This window comes from Pinus tabuliformis, chromosome 9, assembly GCF_031772625.1.
Source record: "Pinus tabuliformis cultivar Carrire ecotype Pingquan chromosome 9, CPIR1, whole genome shotgun sequence".
Classification (NCBI taxonomy): Eukaryota; Viridiplantae; Streptophyta; class Pinopsida; order Pinales; family Pinaceae; genus Pinus; species Pinus tabuliformis.
Window position 1 is genome coordinate 1,039,277,324 of NC_142307.1, and position 15,398 is coordinate 1,039,292,721.

Here is a 15,398-nt window from a genome sequence, read left to right on the forward strand (position 1 = left end):
AGTGCCCATAGCCATGGCAGTGCTGGCATTTAAATGGGAGTTGTTCATAGTCTAGCACTTGTATGTGTGTCCAGTCAGCCACCATGAGTTTAATAGCTTTAGGGAGACCTTCCTCCAGGTCTACTTCTACGCAAATTCTCGCACAGGAGTATTGATCTCTTCTTTTTGCTTGATCGATGTATTTACCAAGTTTGTTGCCTATGGTTTCTAAGGATTTAGGGTTCCAGCAGTGCAGAGGTAGATGGGGCAATCACACCCAGACCGGAACAACTGAGGGCACATCCTGAGTTGGATCGAAGTCTGGTGTCCATTGATTCAGATATAGACCCTGGGACCCCATGAAGTACGAGCCATTTCTGAATATGAGATTCCTATCTTCTGTTGCTTCAAATACAAATACAAAGAATCCTTTGCCAACGAAATGGCTATTTATTCCTTCCTTGACCAATGATCGCCAGTTCCTTTGCACCTAGGCATCTATAGCTTTAGGCGAAGGTCATAAGCCTGTGAACTGTCCAATAAGCCCTCGCTCTGCTAGGTTTAATGCCACTTTGTAGGGTTCTTCAGTCGGCAAAGCAATTGTGGGGATGGATTCCATTTTTTAACAAACTTTTGCTGGTTTCAGATGCTGGCTGTTTATTGCATGCTGCAACCAGATCCCGGAATGCAGCTAGCTCAGGTGGAAAGGGAGGGTCCATTTCACGGCCCCCTCTTGGGGCCATGGCTCTATAACTGCGCGCTATCTCTTGGTTGATTGTATCTCCTTAAGCGCTCCCCTCGACTCTCTTTTAAAATCTTTTTACTTCCTTGAATTTAATCAATAAAAGCTTCCAATAAAAAACAAGATTTAAACATACACATTTTTACTAATTAATTTACTAATTTTTTATTTTTTATTTTTATTTTAAAGGTGATGGAAGGACAGACATACTTACACATCCCCTCATACTAGGCTATAAAATGAGCCTCCCGGCTCAACAATTAGATTATGGACATTAAATTACTACAATAATTGAATTATAGATAGTTTATTTTAAATGTTAGTTGCCAAGTTAATTTAATTACCTCCACGTGGACCAAGTCATGATACCGAGCGAATGACTCATCTTAACATTAACTCAACCAATTCAACTTTTCTCTACTAAATCCTAATGGCTTGTTGTGGTCGTCAACTAATATAGGTGTAACTGCTTTAGTTCACTCTTGCATAAACAATGAATCCATAAAAAAAATATCCTGTCACTACTCTCACAGAATTAATTCACATTACATAGAGTCAAGATTGCTCTAGTTCCTTTGTTCAATTTCCACTACAAAACGTATGAATCAATTTGGGTAATCATATGCCAAAAAAAAGAAGGAAATCATTAAACATGGCGTGGTATGATGAAAAATAAAAAGGACTATTGTGCCACGACTTTGGTTATAGAGAGGATATTGCATTTGGTAGAGTATAGCTCCAGTTGATAATTGGTAACACAACCATAGATTACTGAGGGAAGCAATACTAATCTTCCTTGTAGAAATCCAAGCCTTATCAAGAAATTTCAATTGTGTTGGGAATATTATCGAACAAGTGATGGTGTCTTACTAGAGAAATCTTAACCACTATATTGATGCTCACTAAAGAATAATCAACAATAAGTTCTATACTATTCAAGGAGTGTCTTTAATGAGTGTTATTCCTAACATGAGTTCTATACTATTATATAATATGCAAAATCTAAATGTTCAATCTTTTTTTGAGAATTCTAAGTTATTTCACTTAATTTGGACGAAAAAGACATGTGCCTTATATTACCCTCCCTAAAAGGTAGTGATATCATAATGATAAGCAATTTCACACAAAAAGTTGCCCCTTTTTTTATCCAGGCTACAATATATACATTAAAGGTAGCACGTTCCAAAACTGATTAATCAGGTTGAATTTCCATGTCAATTACTTTCTCAATGTAATGATGGCAGGGAAAAAATTAAAAATCATACAAAGTGCAATTTAATTGAATTCACAACCTTCGCAGGTTTAACGAGACTCATTGTGTATTGGAAATAAGACTGCATGTGTATCTTCACAAGGAGAAAAATATATATTATAGGCGTTTATGAATCAGTTCATTGATTTGATAGTTTCTGAAACAGTGAAATGTATAAAAAATATTACTTAGAAACTTTGTAATTACAATGGTGATTGGGCTCCAATGCAACTAAACAAAGCGGTCATGTTTATGACCGACTCCTATTATTCAGATGGGTGCCTTATCTAGCTACCTTGTTATTTCCCCGCAGATTGTTGAACTAAAAATCCCCTACAATGTTAGGATGTTACATTCACTAGGTGAACACTCAATCTTCCACTACTTTAATCTCTCCCATGCCTATGCTTAAAACAAGGAGTTCCAACAAGGAAAGCGAATGCAAATGCAAGGGAAAATGTCCTTACCTCCTATTTGATCATAAGCTTCTTCTATGGGAGAGTTTACCAAAAGAATGAACATAATAGATATCGGTACATAAGTCAAACATGTTAGTTTAGTTGTTCCACCTGAAGTTATCTTTAACAAACTTTTTATATCTTGCATTACTAGCCATAGAATTATCAAATTCTCTAACATTGCTTTCCAAGTTTAGATTAAACATGTTTTAAATAAAACATTTGAGATTAACCTTCACATTTGAGATATGTAAATCTCACCTTCACATGTTTGTATTTCTTTCATTGTCTTGTGTAGAAGCTCTATCAAGCTCATTAGCAAATGTTTTTTTTTTTCCTTATAGAACCCCGTGTTGGGGGAGGAAACTTTGCATAGATAGATGATGTATACAAGTGCTTACGAGTGACCATACTCTCCAAGAAATTTGTTTCATGCCCAAGTGTATATCCAAATCCATCTTACACTTGTTGAAAGATGGAGCAAATGGATGTTCCAACCCCAAAGTGGTTGATGTAATTACTATTTTGAACTTATTTGGAACGTCTTCCATGAGTTTTTCTAAGAAGTGAATATGTGACTCATCACCAGGTAACTGCATAAGTGACTAAAAATGATGGATATTTTGTGAGATCTTTTCTCATTTGTGACATGGATTAACATTAGTGGAAGAATCCATCAAATAATTAACAATATCATTTACCTGCAAAGCAAAAAACAAATAGTCATAGCAATAGTAAAAGAGTGATAACAAACATAAAATTCACCAAGTTATGAAATGATTACCATGACATCAACATCCAAGTTATCCACAATATCAAACCCATCACTTTCAGGTATCTATTAACAAAACATTGTATCGTATTAGATCACAATGACTACTATATATTGTTATTGGTCTACAAATTCAATCAGAAATACTCAAATCACCTAGTTTAGGGTTGTTACATTGATTCTTGCTTCTAGATTTTCCTATTCCAACCTTATTTTTTCCCTCATCATGCTAAGCTTGATGACATATTTGGCAAATACATCCAATTTTCACCCAATTACAATCACACATAGCAAAGCTTTAACTTGAATGACATACCATATATGATTTATCGATATCATGTTGACTTTGCATCCATGCTATTGAAGGATCAAAGTGGTGTAGTGTCACATTACAATCTAGAATAGATTGTGCCCTTAGCCATGAATGAGCTTCTACTTTCTCCACCTTATAGTTTCCATGGAAACCATTTTCCTTTGTGCACTGATGCCACCAATAAAAAATGTGGACCACTAAACACAATTGATGCACCAACCAATCCATTCAACGGTGTGAAGCTGCTCATATTGACTTCAAAAGAACTTATTTTATATGTGAATGGCAAGACTCAATATCCCCATTTATTTATTGTCCAACATGCTTTAAGTGACGACAACATTTTGCCCACATTTCTGATGAACACCAAAGAATGTATGTCGATAGTCAACACAAATATGCAAAAAAGATGAAAATTAAAGCTACAATAATCAAACCTATTTTGTCCAACCATCGTGGTCGAGAGTACTCAACAAAGGTGGCTTCTTCTTTGAAGTCATTTAGATTTTTTTTGGCCTGCTCAAGCGCAAAATTTTCATTTTTTATTGTGCATAATGTCACCTTGAATCTTAAACACGACACACAATGTAGTATCATCTTTCATTTTCATTATAAGATTTTCTAATCATGCCCTTATAACATGTCAAATTCATAAGTCACATTGAAATATTGCCCTATTGCACATAGATGTCATACAAATTTAAAAATCTATGTATATTTGTATAATGATTCTACAATGATGTATGTAACATTTCATTTTGAGAAACGGAGAAAAACACACTCATAGCTCTCTATACCTGATCACACCAATCTTAGTAGCTGCATCATCTACCATGAATGCATTCAACTTCCATTCCAATATACCCATGCAAACTTTAAGAAGTAGCATCTCCATCCACTTGGAAATATAAGAATTCATAGATCTTGACATGAGAACCCATGCCACTTGAACACCATTATGTTGGGAATCAAATGCCAATAATGTAGAAAGTTGAAAGTGCATAAAAATAAATAACAATTTTTGTATATCCTTGGATTATATTATAAATAACAAATGATAATAAGAAAATACATAACAATATAAACTTACCTTATAGCGATTTGAACCAAATGTAGAATCCATTGCTAATATATTATCATGACCATATTTTCTCATCCATTCCAGTTGTACTAGTTGTTGAATGCCTAAAATGAATGGAGTGTGTCCCTCATCATCTATGGCATTGTCAAACTCTGAGTAGTGAAATACTTTATCAGGATTTGTCACTTGCCATATACGTACACTTTGAGCATCATTCATATCAAACATGTATTGGGCATGTTTCAATATCCTCTCTATATTGCCAATGTCAGCACGAGTAAGAAAATCATTTCGATCAAACTCAACTTTTATGAGGTTACTTTATCATGCACTAATTCACGATGTTTTTGATGTATGTATACATTCAGCTGACATTCCCAACGACAAACATCTTTCTACCCATTAAATTAGTTCATTACTAATATGGGGTGCATGGTATTCCCTTGTGCCTACAAAATCATCAACCTTTTGTCCATGGTAAGGTTTACCTATAATATCTATATGGTTAATCTCAGCATAAGTGACCAGGGCACGTCTTGGTGCATTCTTGGATATGTGAACACTAAACGACATGTGAAACCACGTCTTAGATGCTTACGACCTGGAGAACTCCCTCTCCCCTTTTTAGGCACTTTTGATATATCAAAAGGAAATGCATCATTCTCTTCACAATCATTTGGCCCATATGAACACCAAAATCTGCAAGAAACAACACGATATTGACATGAAAAAAATTGAATTTAAAAGAAGATTAATATAAGGAAAAACAAGTAGTAACAAAATGCTTACATTATATATTCCAAGGGGGTGTCAACTCTATACTTTTGATATCAAGTATTTTCATTTTCTTCTTTTGATTTTATGCTAAAAACTTTTTCTAAAGCTTATTTGATACAATGGATTTTTTCTCTCCCCAATAACAAACTCATTATATCTATTTGATATTAACCAACCTGTATTGTTACCTCCAGTCATACTCCAATCCAAATCAAAAGAAAAAATATTTCTTTTTCTCAATCTTGCAATTCGAGAGCTAGAAGTTGTTTCCATTTCGAACACCTCTACAAGGCATATAACTCAAGTTAGTTTCTCATAAATTTGCAAAAAAATGATACGTGTTATTGGAAAAGTCAATGAGTTTTATACTTAAAACACTAGATGGGAAGGAAAATAAAACTGTAAATTCTAAAAATTATTATATTTTAAAGAAGGGAAATAAAATTATTTTACTCTTTTTGCATTATTTCAACTAAATTTAAGTCAAATAAGAAAATATATTTTCTCGTTTGAAACATGAATACTTAGCTAAAGTATGACTAGGCACGGGGGCTTCACTTAAGGAGCCTCTGACATAGCATGTGAATTTGTGGCATACTAAACAATACCCTTAATTTGACCACAATTTGGAAAATACCTCTAAAAATCACTTTCTTTAACCCCCTACCAATACGAACCCAATACACCTTCCTAATTTAGAAAACCCTTGCTTTCACTAGATATTGTAGGTATCCATTTTTTCATTAACATTTTTTATACCTCTTTATATTTATATCCATAGTATAGTAACATGATGTCTTTCTTATGATCCCACATGCATTTTACAATGCACCTTTCTTCTTTTGATATACATTGTAGATGCATATTAGTTCTCCCACAATGAAAAATTACTCAACCCACACTCAAGCACATCTCGCTATGATTTGTGGCATTTAATGGTCTAAGGCACACAAAGGTCAACCATGTTTTAGGAAGATTGATTATGTGCATGTATATAAAATGACATATAAATTGATTTATATGATGATGAAAAATCAATTGATGAATCATTATGAATGTGTTGCACCAAATAAGGTGTTTAAGAACAAGTCTAGATGTTCCCTATGGATTCTGAAGGAAATATATCCAAGGCTCATGTTCCAACATTTTAGGCTAGGAATGAAACCCATGAGCCAAAATTATGAGATGGATAAGCCATATATTCAGACTATAGATAATCATGAATTCTGGTTCATGGGTTCATTTTATGTATCATTCCAATGCAAGGTGTGAGTGTACATTTTTCTATGGAAGAGATTAAAATGTTGCAAGATAATCATTTCCTTAACCAATCAACTTAACCCAAAAGGTGTATGAAGGAGAAAAAGGTTTTCCATAGGTAACCTCCAAAATGGTTGCATGAGCAAAACACTCGAGAGATTTTACCACCAAGTGATGGAGTTGTGACAACATGTAAAGCATGATCATGGGAATAAGCCTTATGGAGAAAGAATAAAGGTTAGGTTTAGGTGCAATATTGCAATGATATACAATAATTTGGATTAGAAAATTGAGCACAATTTCATAATGCAGGCCATTTCTCTATGATAAAATGTTCAAAACACAAACAAATATTAGTTCACATCAATTACAATGAAACAAATGAAGGTGCCAAGGACTACACAGAGAAGCATAAAATATGCATTCATAGTTTATGTGTTGAGAACAGGGTGAAAAAGGGAGTTCGTGATGACAAACTACAAAGGTCTTAAAACAAATGTCAATCTGGTCCCATATTTTAGTTTTGGTAGTGGACAAATAAACATTTATAATGACATGATTATTGTCTAATTGGTACTTGTGAATAATGATTTTTTTGTTTTTTGGTTTTTAAATGTAATTAACTTACCATGCATGCTTTTATCTCTGACACACATATCATACATTTAGTGCAAAGGAAACTATGGTTTATAAGCTATATTAAGTTTGTTATATGAACATAGAAAGAGACAGAGGTGAAAGAACAAATGTGTACAACATTTGATGTAGGGAACGATAAGTTTCTAAATAATTTGTTATTAAATGGGCATATGTACAAAGAGTGGTTTTGGACATGTATATTCATAACATGGAGAACAAGCCAAGAACAAAAGTTTGTGATTACAAACTGCAAAAGTATTGAATTGTTGTCAATCTGGTCCCACATTTTATTTTTGGCATTGGAAAAATATAAACTTATTTAGTGACTTATATGTTGTCTAATCGGTTCTTATGAGCAACACTTTCTTGTTTTTTGGCTTTTGCGTGTCATTCACTTATTATGCATTGGTCACACAGACTAGATTTATTGCAAAGGTAACTATGGTTTATAAGTTGTATTAAGTACCTTATACAAACATGGAAGGAAAGATAGATGCAAGAAAAAATGTGCACAACTTCTCATGTAGGAAACATGAAGCTTATGAAGAATCTGTTGTTGAATGGAAATCTGTACAAATAATGGTTTTGAACATGATTGTTGGTGCTGCTTAGATAATATAAGTCAATGGAAGTATGTACTTATGCATAAAACTTTGTAATATTTGTCTCTCTTCAAATGTGGTGAAGAAAGATTTGTTTTGCAAACATACTTAGGGGCCATAACATCTAATTTTTCAACCATTAATAGAATAGATAGATCATGCATGTTATTGCACAATTGCTAGCATGTTGGTGAACCCCATCTTAATTAGTTATCGAGTTGAAGGAAATTGAGGATGACTTATTGAATGCCTTATGATTAAACTGAAGATGCTTCTTGCAACAAGTATCATAGGATATTGCTTTATTCTCCTATTTCTCCAATATTTCTTACCCTAATACCATTCCATTCTCTTCTCTCTGAAATATCAAAAAATATTCCTAACAATGACAATGTTGTCTGCAATCTTTTTCCTTTTAAAGAGCTTGTAGGTTCTAAGAGAAAAGTGGGCTCTCAACTATTCAAAACATATACCATTTCCTTGCTAGGAAACTCTACTAATTATCATAATTTATATGGATGGATACTTTTCTTTTAGGTTTACTAGTAGAGAGAAAATAAAACCAACCCAGATCTATCTTAACCAAAGATCTACCAAGCACCGAGAGGAATCAAATCTCATTTCACTGTAAAAAAGGTTTGCATCTCAACATATATGATGCCTCTCAGCACTTGGTAGATCGAGAGTTAAAATGGATCTAGGCTAGTTTTTTTTTGTTTTTGTTTTGTTTTGTTTTGTTTTGTTTTGTTTTTTTTTATTTTAGTCCTGTTTTATTTTGACCAAGTCAAAATGTTAAACAGGACATTACATTACATCTCTACCATACTTAGTTAGAGAGAATCTCTCAACGCAAAGAAGACATCACTTTCTAAATAAAGGGTTTGTCCTCTTAGTATTTTATCCCACTTAAATAATTAATATGGTGTTGTGTTTCCAGGTAAGTCTATAAGTAGTGTTTGAGAAAGTACGTCTTAAGTAACCTCTGAGTTCAAGAAGGATCTCTTTAATTTTTTGACTATAAAGATATATGCTAACTCCATAGTAAACAATGTATCTCTTTAAAAAAAGAGTAATGTAATGACTCATATCAGTGAGTTTGGCTATAGTGGGTCCATCTGATGCTCTTTCAGATGTACCAATAGTGCTTACAGAGATAATGATTTATTTGTTGCACTGCACAATATCACTAGTGTTCATGTCATTGGGTTCATCCTGTTGCCATTTTTTTTACCATCTCACACATGTATCCTCTAATTCTAAAACATTGTTTGGACATCAATAATGGTGACTCTAAATGAAAATGCAAGGAGATGACAAAATTGAATGGACACATATTCTAGCAGATTGTGTTTTGATACACTAGCAAACGTGTGGATGCAGAAAGAGCATCACAAGAAGACTAAAAGCAACACATTCTTACTTAAAGATAATAACCGAGGAAATTGAGGGAAGCAGAGATAACTACAAGGAGATAGAGACCATTGGTGGGAAATAGACCCATTTCTCTCCATTCAAAGAACCATGAGTAGCATAACCACAGTTTAGTGATATGTTAGAGCACATCTATGAGTATAAAAATGCCATATACATTGCATCATAACAAAAACATGAAAATAAATGCACATTATATACAATATGATCAACTAGATGTACAATATTTTTGGGTGTCTTTATGAAAATTACTAGATGTATGATCAATAAGTAGATGTATGTACAATATTTTGTTGGGAAATAGACCCATTCTGTTCCATTCAAAGAACTATGAGCAACATAACCACAATTCAGTGATAATTTAGAACACATTTATGAGTAGAACAATGCCATATACATTGCATTACAACAAAAACGTGAAGAGAAATGCACATTATGTACACTATGATTAATTAAATATACAATATTTTTTTCTCTCACTATTTTTGGGTGTCTTTTTGAAAATTATTGTGTGAAAACTTTAGAATATGCTTGCTTCTTGATGTCAACATTGATTTCAAAGCAAGTTTCACTTAAGCAAGCATAGTGAGCAAAATAAAATAGTGAGTAAACCATACACCTTGTCGTGAACATAAACAAGTAGATGTATGGTTTGTTGAAATTCAAGTTTCAAGTTGATCTGTCTGCAAATCAAAATCGTGAAGTTGATGAAGCGTTTGCATGATAATATTTATGAATATATTTTCACCAAATAAGGAACGAAACCCACGAACCAGAATTCATGATTATCTACTTTCTGCATTTGTATATATTTCTCTGAAGGCTTGTTCACATTCTCACATTCACTGTTCTCACTCTTCCAAGAGGTATAACCATTTGCAATATCCAATCCAATAAATCAAAGATTAGCTACAGAGCTCTGAGTATTGAAGGTATTTATTTTTAACATAAATAATCAAGAAATGCAAGCTTCATGAAAAACCATTTTTTGGAAAGAAGTAAAATATTTCTTTTGTAAACCTATGAAAGGGATGATGTGTAATACATCCAATAAAAAGGAAACATCAATATAAAGTTGAATTCACAAAAAATAGTCTGGAATTAATGTGATAATGTATGTATTACCCTATAGTAGCTATAATCATTCCTTCCTTGAGAAGATGTGAAGGAGAGTGGACCGTCACTGCAAAAGGCTACCTTTTCTGTTGATATGAATAGTAGCCCTGCCACAAGGCCACTGCTGGTTGAAAAGTAACAAGCTGAAGTTTTCAAGGGCTTTTATGTTGGATCAACACTGAAGCTCAACTTAAACATTTTTTTCAACTCCACCTTGAGCTACTATTTTGATCCCCAAGCTCAGCTTTCCCCATACTGTTTTAGACATGCTTCCCTCGATCTTCACTGAATGCAATGAAAAAGCAGATGCATTCTATGAGTAGTTTATATTGAAAATCCTTTACTCACTTTGCGTATAAAGAAATATCAATTTTTACTCATATTGAAATATTATGCATGCAGGAAGGTTTATAGAATTACTGTGAGCCCAAAAATGTTCAACTAGGACATCAACATTTCTGCTCCATCTATGCAAGTGCTCTAAGAATGCACCGACCTTAGCTATACACAACACAAACAAAGCCATAACCCAACGAAGTTCATTATCTCAGAGCCCTCCATACTAAAAGTTAATATCTTCAAAGAATAATAAAAAATGATAATTGCTGGAAAAAAATATTAATACATATAAATAACATGTATATTTACCCTAGAGAAAAGATGGGAATGTGAGCATTGTGGTGACAGTGTGCTTGAGTTTCCTTTGCTTCTTGCTATTTCGATAATAGTTGTTCAATCACATCATATAAATCATCCACATCCCCTTTTTCAAAAGCTTGGTCCTCCTTGGCATTATCTCCAACGGATTTAGTACTTGCATCTTTATAATCATGACCTTTTTTCTTTCCTACATCTATTACACCCCTTTTCTTTCCTACATCTCATAACTCCATGATGGAAGAAAACCCCAAAAGAGAGATGATGACAGAGACACAAAGTAGCTATGGAGAAGCAACGAATTCTACCTATTAGTATTGGTTTACAAGCAAGCAATTGTAAGAAAACATGTCTTATAACATAATTTGATTTATATTATACAAATTAGAATGAAAACATATTGTATCAAATTTCGAAATATTTCAATGTCTAGATTTACGAAAAATATTTCCCAAGTTAACTATATACTTTAATCTTTCTTGTAATTAGAAATACTTCAATAGTATCTATAGAGACTAAGATTCACTATACAAGAGAATATATATCAACAAAGGGTACCGAAAGAAAGAATTCTTGAAATGAGATTGTGTGGTTCCATCCTACACTGCACACGAGATAGAGTAATAAAAATATTGCATTGTCGCGCCATATAAGATTATATGTCTATCTGCAAACAGCTTCAGCAAATCCCACTCTCAAGTTTCCATAATCAAACACTGTGTGGTACACGCCCATGAAAATATTCCCAAGAATCCTGCAACGTGATAAATAAACTAAGAAGCATACTTTTGAAAAGTTTGAATTGAAATTGGAAAGAGGTTCTAAAAATGTCCTTGATGTATCATAAACAATATATAACCATTTGTGTAACATACCATATAGGACCCTACGGTGGAGGGACATCCAAACCCACAAAACCACTTACACATCACACTATAGAACCTTCACCAACTTTAAGAATTTACTACAACCATAATAAGAATAGCATCAAAACCAGTTATTTGCTAACACTGCCACTAGAGCAGCATCAAAGCCATTAGTAATAAATCTATTCTCCTTTTTGAAGGGAAAGGAGAAATTATATATTTTCATACAAGATTCAAGAGCAATCTAGCTTTACATTCAAGAATCAAGGGTGCAAAAAATATCCAAACTAACATATAGGAATTATGTATATACATCACTCACACCAAGGACAAGGTTTCACTATTGTTCATTAAAGGCTATAGTGGTCTTGAGATGAGATAGCTCCAAACCCACGCTGGAAGGGAAATCAGAATGATATGGAAAATATAAAAGTGCATGGTAACTCAATTGGTCAGATAACCCAAATCTTTCCAGATGGGAACAACCCAAAAAAAAAAGTTCAAGCTTCTTTAACGTGGCTATCATTGCAAAAGGCAAGGCTCATTTTTTTATTCCTAAGTTAAAAAATGGATTCCTAAGTTTGATTTATATTAGGAAGTAATTCTAGTCACAAATCAAAATACAGATGGCCCCTTGGGCAATATATTCGCCTTAGAGGGAGAGATGGATCAAGTGGTTGAAGATTATTAGTTTACCAACTTGCGATCACAAAAATAGAGAATTGACATGTGAAATTATAAACCTATATGCTCATCTCAAAAGGATGTATCAAATGAAAAATCTCACAAAATTCCAAATTCGAAAGACAAGCTATAATATAGATACGAAAGCACAACTAGTGGCAACTTTTGCAGTTGTTACTGGTTGTGAAAAAGAGACATGTCCTAATTAATTTTGTTACCAGGATTTTTGGATACGTTTATTTATAATTCAAGAAATCTCAATGTGAATTTAGGAATCAAAGTATAAAATAAAAAGCAAAAGCTAAAATTAAGTTCTCTTTAGAAAGCATGCCATAACTGCAACTTTGTTTACTACAAGATTCAGATGCACAATTCTAACATAAATGCCTTTCTTCAACATTTTCCTACAATGCTCGAGTCCCAGTGAACTACTTTTTTACAATGACAAACTATAGATGATAGAAAATACATGAATACTGCAAAGTGAGTCATAGTCATACAACAAAAAGCATTTGCATATTTGGGAATAAACCAAACCTAATCTAGTGTGAGACTGAACGTTTTATTTCTAATTGAAAATGAAAAAGTTGGCATGCTTGATATTTGATCACAGTCAACAACTGATTCTCCATTAGGGCTCGACAATCGTTCATAGAGCTAAACATTATATTCAAGAATCATAAGCACTAGTATTAAAATAATTGTTGCTAAAACAAATCTCAACATCCATGCAAAATAAAAATAAAAATCATCACAAAGGACGAGGAACTCTCATTACCTTATTCAAATAGGCCTTAATATTCTCATTAGTATGGTTTCAAGCAATTTGGTTCTGCACCCAGACAACTGCGAACTAACAAGCAATGCACATACCATCACTGATGCTCGACAATGTCTCTTTTTCATGGGTTTTTTTCTAAGACACTAGTTATTTTTGTGCTGCAGAGGCCAACAATTTTCAACATCATAAATAAATCTTAACCGGGGGGGGGGGGGAAAATTTAAATGCATAGTATTCCAAAAAAGTATTGATGACTACATGGTTGGACTATATACAATAATTTCAACAAAAACAAAATAAAAAGAATCTCACCTAACATCTCTTGCACCATCATAAGAGCACAAGCCAATCTGTGAGCAAATCTTTTGAGGATTTGTTTGTAAACAATGAAATTCATTTTAGGTGATGGCAGGAGAAATTATTTATTCAACTGAGGTCTCCAAAATAAATCCAACCTACCTAATGACATAGATCCACTTACCTTCAGGCCAAAGGTATTCATATTTGAAGTGCAATCTTACATGTGACATTTTCTTAGAATAATTCCTATATCCTTTGATAAATCAAAGACAGACATGTGCCATCAAGAGCTCCATAATCACATCTCCATATTGTGATACTATTGTTTTTCATTCCTAGCTAACAATACCTGAGACACCAATAACATTGTTGATTTGTGTTATAATGCCCTGCATTTGAGACAATTTACAGAAACACTTTTCAGCCAGTTTTCCAAAGATTATAGCAAAACATAATCAACAACGTTAATGAAATAATATTCATGAACATGAACATCCCAACTACTTTCACATCACAATTATAGATTATTAGGAAGTTCAGTATAAAAGAAACACATAGTCTATAAACCATAGAATATAGGGTAGAAGTTTATTAAAACAACACATAAGAGCAACAAATGAAGTAAAGAGCCTACCTTCTATAGGAAATAAAAAAAAAAGATAGACATGCTTTGCTTAAATATTGTAATAAAACAAAAAAGAAAACTCTTCCTTAGAACCTGAAACTTGAGAAAATTATTGAAATCAGTTTTAACTATTTTTCTTTCATACTACAAAGATAACACATCAACTAAGCATTATTAAGCGTTCACTTGTCACTTATGAATGCACAAGCTTGCATCAAATGTGCCACAACTCTATGAAGTTTATAATATTTTTGGTGCACAAACCTAGATGATCCCACTAACTTGTATATAACAACTTAAAAAGGTCAAAGTTTTGCAGGATTTATCAATGGGTTGACCAACAAAGAAGTTCAAAAATATGCAATAGCAACTCAACCTCCAACACAAAACATTGTAGTTGATTGATTATCAATGAGGAAGTCTCCCATATAAAACTAAAAGAAATAACAACATCAAGTTAGAAGAGTAGAATAACCCCATAATGTACCTACCAGTAACTATAATGCATACCAAGAACATGATATGCATGTAGTTAACCTTAACTATAGTTAATCTTAAACATGGAAAACTAACATGATTCTATAACATACCTGTCAGTAACCCTTTCGAGTAACAAGTGTATACTGATGTTCACCCTTGAAGTGTTTAGGATCAACACCACCAAAGACTATCTCTCCTCTAACTTCCTCATTTGCATTCCTGTTCATCCAAAATGAAAAGATTGGTTCTTTGACAAGGCCTTGGCTGACCATGTTATACGAGTTCAAAGCAAAAAGAGTGTTTCAGCAAAAAAAATTATATTTTGTAGAGTAAATTTCCCTAGATTGTTAGAGAAACAAATGCTATCCTTAAGAAGCCAACAAAAGGACTCAATATTGGCTAATTATATAAGACATGTCTGGTACTTGTGAAATGTTAGCAATATAAAAATCTAACGATAATAGTATATTCCATAGGTAAGGATTCTTTGTGCTATCTACTAGTTCAACTTTCATTGTCTTGGAATAAATAGCCAACATGGGAGGCCCTTGAAAATATTAATGAAGAAAGCAATCTAGGATAA

The 15,398-nt window shown here is 33.2% G+C and overlaps 2 pseudogenes; both read right to left on the minus strand.

Moving 5' to 3' along the window:
• Positions 1-10,036: 10,036 nt before the first annotated feature.
• LOC149152246 (GEM-like protein 5) lies at positions 10,037-11,242 on the minus strand (annotated as a pseudogene).
• Positions 11,243-11,742: 500 nt separating this feature from the next.
• On the minus strand, positions 11,743-15,042 carry LOC149152247 (aspartic proteinase A1-like; annotated as a pseudogene).
• Positions 15,043-15,398: the final 356 nt, after the last annotated feature.